This window comes from Quercus robur, chromosome 8 (genome assembly GCF_932294415.1).
Source record: "Quercus robur chromosome 8, dhQueRobu3.1, whole genome shotgun sequence".
In the NCBI taxonomy this organism is placed as follows: domain Eukaryota; kingdom Viridiplantae; phylum Streptophyta; class Magnoliopsida; order Fagales; family Fagaceae; genus Quercus; species Quercus robur.
This window is the reverse complement of record NC_065541.1, coordinates 42,787,926-42,793,997: the sequence shown is the minus strand read 5'-3', so window position 1 is coordinate 42,793,997 and position 6,072 is coordinate 42,787,926.

The window sequence follows — 6,072 nt, the reverse complement described above, 5'->3', positions numbered from 1 at the left end:
GCCACGACCCACGGCCAAATCAGCCACGATCCATGGCAAAAAAAAAAAACCCACGAACTGATCGAAACCATCAAAGCATAGTCACCCACGACCCATGGCCAAACCGACAACAACACCATCAAGCACGTCCTCACCCATGAATCTGACCACCACAAAGTTCAAACCCATATCATAGCCAACAAAAACCCACAAAATTAGACCCATGACCCACCGGAGCACAACCACAAAATCAGACCCACGAATCGCCGGAGCACAACCACGAAACCACGAAGAACAATCGCAAGTCACGGGAGTGAGAGAAGGGAAATAGAAGGGTAGAGAGAGAAAGAAGAGTCAGAGTGCATGAGAACTATAGAGAGAGAGTGAGGGTCGAAGAGAAGAGAGGTTATGTGTGGAGAAGAGAAATTATAAGCCATGTGTTTGATTTACTGGATGTTTATGGGTTTGATTTCTTGGATTTATTGGGTTTGATTTGGGGAAGAACATGAAGCATGAAGTTCATGTCCTGGGGAAGAAGAAGAACAATGTTCTTCTGAAAAAGTTTTTTCTTTTTTTGTTTTTGATTTTGAATTTTTTCAGTTTAATATTTTTAATTTTTTTTATTAATTAAAATGCTGACTTGTCATTAAAATGCTGACGTGATATTTATTAATGTTATTTTATTAGCCACATCAGATCTAACATGCCACCTGGCACTTCCGTTTGCCACCTCAGCATCTTCCGTTAGTGGGTTGACGGCAGGGACCAAAATAGAAACGATTTTTTGATTTCAAGGACTGACCTAGGAGCAAAATCAATTTAGGGACCAAATCAAGAAATGACCCAAAATGTAGGGACCAAAAATATATTTACGCCTAATTTCTTTAATCAATTAGAATTTCATTTTAAAACTCATTCATTGTTCTTCTTCCCCAAACCCAGATTCAGTAGTTTAACCAAATCTAAAACAAATTTCAAAATTTTAAATGGTATCAAGGGATCAAAGTGAGCCTGAAAACTAAAAGTGACAATCTTGCTTGTCTTTTCAAAACCATTCCTAGAGCCATTGCTATCTCTATGAAGGCGTTAGATTTAATTGTTTTTCTTTGTCGTTTTTGGTTTTTGTTTCTTAGATCATCAATGATCGTGAAACTTGTAGATCTAGAGGATTTAGATTCGTCACTTTTAACAATAAGAAGTCGATGGGATGGCGAAGTTTAAACGAAAATCTAATTTTGTGTCGACTTTAAGTTTAAACCCAGCAAAGGAATTTGAAAACGACCGAGGCTGTCTTCTTCTTCAAGGGTCGATCATGAACTAATTTTTGTGAAAGTCAGGTTTGGATGATGGATTGGTTGGAAAAGAGAAAGGAGGGGGAGGAAGGGAAGTGCCTGTTGACCATCAGTGATTGTGACTTTGTTGGGGAGTGAAGGTGGATCTCATGTTGGGAGTGTGAAGATATCAAAGGTGTATTCTAATTTGCTGCCAAATGAGGCGAAGATGATGCTGGAGGAGGTGCTTGAATATTCAAATAAGGGTACTAGAAAATTGAAACTAGGTTTCTCTGAGTCATATTCTTAGGTTTCATTGTGACTGTGAAGTATGAGACTTTTGTGGTGTAAAGATGACGTTGAACTACTGAATTTGGGTTTAGGGAAGAACAATGAAATTCTAATTGGTTAAAGAAACTGTAAAAAAAATTAAAATAAAGAAAATAAATTTTTTGGTAAAGAATATATATATATTTTTTTTAACATCTAAGCGCTGATGTGGCCACTAAAATTTTGACATGTCAGCATTGATCGGTGCAAAACTGCAAGTGCACAATATCGTAGTTTTATAGTAAAGTGATGAGAAGAGTATCGTCCTCAGGGATTGGTAACTTACTTTTGACAAATACCAAAATTATGCTAATCTCGATTTTATCTAGAGAAGTCACTAAGGTTTTTGTAATTGGAATTCAAAATAAAATCAATTTAAATAAAAGATACGCAGAGGAAAAGAAAGATGTTGCTTGAAAATTAACTTAATGAGAGAGAAACTTCTAGGAAATCGATTTCACCTAATCCCTCACTATGCTTTACTCATCTAGCTAATTGAATTTAATTTTCTCTGTTTGTTAGCAATCTCCAAACTCATCCAAAAGCCTCTTTCGATAGTCAATTGGAAACAATCTTGTTCATTATTTTACACAAGAGTATGCAATTTGATAATGCAAGAAAACATTAAGACCAACGATTTTAATGCTACATAGGTTCATACAAGTCTTTCGATCTCTATATTTACCTATGCTGAAATATTCAAGATCTATCCTATAATCCCCTCTTTCGACAGCAAATCACAAGATTAAAATCATCTAATTAATGGCCAATTAATTAGAAGCAATAAGCTTAGAATAAATCAGACAAACATGAAGAGAAATTGTTCAAATTAACATAGAAAAGCAAGCATAGTTCAGAACTAGATTACATTGTTTTCCTAGAATAAAGAAAATTTAGTTCATGCTAAAAATTAAATTCAACACAAATGAGTTCACCATAATTTTTCTGAGAAGATTTGAAGGAAAAAAATGAACGCAAAAGAATATTTTTTAGTGTCTTTTCTGCTTCAACACCCTTTTCTTTTGTTCTCTGTTCAGTCCTCTTTCTTTCTTTTCTTCTGTTTCAGCCCTCTTTCTTGTTTCTGTTCAGCGCCACTTTTCTTTTTTCTGTTCAGCGCCCTTTTTTTTTTTTTTTTTTTGTTTTTTTTTGTTTCAACACTTCTTTTCTTGTTAAGCGCCTCCTTTCTCTTTTCTTTTAGCGCCTCCTTTTTGTTGTCTTCTTGTAGCCCTACGTTTTTAAAGGCCAACCCAAAACTTGTTGCAGCCCAAAAAGCCTAAAACGTTTTGCTTCAAAAGCCCCAACGTGTTGCTCCTTTTAGTTCAACCCCTCTTTTCTGTTCTAGCCCTTTTTCTTTTCAATTTTTTTCCTTGCCAACTTCTAAGGCCATAAAGAAATCTTCCTTTGGTTCCATTTATCCAAGACCCAATATTTTCTCTAGTTGCTTCACATCTCTTTTATTTGAGTAAATCTTTATTTTCTTCAAATTTGGAATAAAATTTAAATAACAAAAATCAAGTCTAAAATCAACAAAATAAATAAAATTAGACTAAAGTTTAAAGTTGAGAAGTGATAAATTACATTCAATTATGCAAGTCATCAAGCATCTCATTTAATATTTTAAAATTAAGGGATAATTATAGTAAACCCACCTGTGGTATAGCCCATTTTCACTTTGTCTACTCATGGTTTAAAACTTTATACTTTGCCTACCTGAGGTTAGTCCCGTTAGCCTTCTATAACCCACCTCTCTGTTTGCCATTAGAAAAACACATTTTTAGGCAAAAACAAATATAACAAGAATAAAAAAGCTAGGTTTTTTCATTGCTCTCTTATAGTCTTATATATCTTCGTCATCAGGAAATTTAAGAAACGCAACTAGATGGAAGAATCAGCAGGTGGGGGAATTCAACAACAAGCAGACACTTCAACAGAAAATCAAAATCAAAGTACTGTATCTCACAAGGAAGCAAAAACTTCAAGTGGAAATGAAAATCACAATAAATGGTTGGTAGATAACATCGCATCACAGCTTGAAAGGCCAACAACTTCATCAATTGACTATTGTATCACCAGAGTTCCAGATCACATTCACAGTGTGAATCCACAAGCTTACACTCCTAAGGTTATTTCAATTGGCCCTATTCACCATTTCGATGAAAAATTAAAAACCATGGAAAAGCATAAAGTAGCATACCTTAGGTATTTCATTATTCGGGTTAATATAGAATTGGAGAAGTTCCAAAGCACTATAAAGGAGATGGAAGCAACAATTCGCTGTTGCTATGCAGAGACCAGTTTGCGTAGCATGAGCAGTGATGATTTTGCGAATATGATCTTGCAAGATGCGATCTTCATTTTAGAGCTTTTCCATAGATATTAAAACCCCAACTTTTTGATTCTTGTTATATTTATTTTTGCCTAAAAATGTGTTTTTTCTAACGGCAAATGGAGAGGTGGGTTACGGAAGGCTAACGGGACTAACCTTAGGTGGGCAAAGTGTAAAGTTTTAAATCACGAGTAGGAAAAGTGAAAACGGGCCATATCATTGGTGGGTTTACTGTAATTATCTCAAAAATTAATCATGTCAACAATGCAAATAGCTTGCCACATATGCATTTTCCATTAGTGAGTTAACGGCAAGGGCGAAATTGTTTGCAAGTTGAAAATAATAGGAACCAAATTGACTGTTGTGAAAATGTAGGGACCAAAATGGTGTTTTCGCCTATAATTATTTAATAATAAAATAGAATCACATCTAATAATAATAATAAAAAGATAACAGGTTAAAAAAATAATCAAGTTAGATAAACATAAAGTAAAGATGTAAGATTGAATTAAAAAAATCCACCAAAAGAATATATATATATATATATATATATATATGTAGAGAGAGAGACACACACACGCACATACATACATGCATACATATAGAGAGAGAATAATCACATTTCTTTGTGGGAGAAAATTTTTAAAACAAAAATTCATTAACCTACAGTGAAGATGCAAGAAAGAATTATAAACCCATCAAAAGGAAAGAAAAAAAAAATGAGAGAGAGAGAGAGTGATTACCTTCTTGTGTGGGAAAAAAATATGAATTAATTGAGAGATAATAGTTTATTTTTAGTAAAGAAGAGGGGATAGGATGAGTCAAAATAAAAGGAAAATAAATGGATGGAGGAGGAGTACTGTAGGTAGAGAGGAGTGAGAAGATAAAAAGGTAAAAGAGAGAAATATTAGAGAAAGTGAGAAATTAATAAAGACAAAAAGAGTTAAAAATGAGAAAGTAATAGTTGAAAATAAGTAGTTAATGTGACACAATAAGAGAGTAGCAACATTAAATGTTAACTTTTAAATATAAATAAATATAGATATAAATATAGGCTCGATAATCTTAACTTTGTTTTAATCTAATTTTCCTTTTCACCAAAAGAAAAAAACGAGTGAATGGGAGATGGTGCAAAAATTTACGTGAAATTTTGTTTCTGCGTCAAAGGTTCAAAACTGTAAAAGTGTTTTTTTTTTTTTAATATTTATTTATTTATATATATTTTTTTGTGGGTGAGGTTAAACTGTAAAAGTTTCTATATGTATGCTAATAAGAGACATTGCAAAGGCAATGTCAATGGAACCTTTTTTATTTTATTTTATTTATCGCAATGTCTTTTTTTTTTTTTTTTTTTTTATCGCAATGTCAATTGAACTGTCTCAATGATAATGTCCAGTAGTACATGGTTAGGATTGTTGTGTTAGGCTGACGTGATAACCAACTACACCACGACACCTTCATGGTTAGGATTGTTGTGGGCCTAAATAAGTCTGATTATTTGCAGTCATTGTATGTTAACTTTTAGAAAAATTATTGGTTAACTGTCAACTTAGAGTATATTTGCTATTCTGCGACGAGGATTATGATAAGAATGATAATTTTTATTATTAAAAATGAAATGTATTATAATAGAATAACTAAATATAATCATAAGTTTAGTGTGAGTTATTGTATTATAATAAAACTTAAGATATATTTTATGAAATATCTTACTCATACAATTATATTTCCTAAAAAGTTATATTTTTTAAATTTGAGAAAAATTAGTTATTTTTTATTTTTTATTATAGAGTTTCAACTTATAGTGTTAGTTTTGGTGTAAATGAGGATTGAATCTTAGAATTTTTATTCAATCATAATAGATTTTAAATTAACCAATTTCATATACTAATATAAGTATATATGTGTGTGAAGTTCTTTTCTAGAAACTTTTTTTTTTTTTTTTTGAGAAAGTCTTTTCTAGAAACTTGAATCCTGACTCTTACCCTCCACACTTTATAAACACTTATATTTATAAAGTGATTATCACACCAAGGATGTGCAATGGTGAATATGAAATATTAACCAATTTCATATATTAATTTTAGAAATTATTTCACCTAAAGAATAGCTATTACAATCCTTCATAAATAATAACGATTCATTGTAATAAAAATATAACCAAAC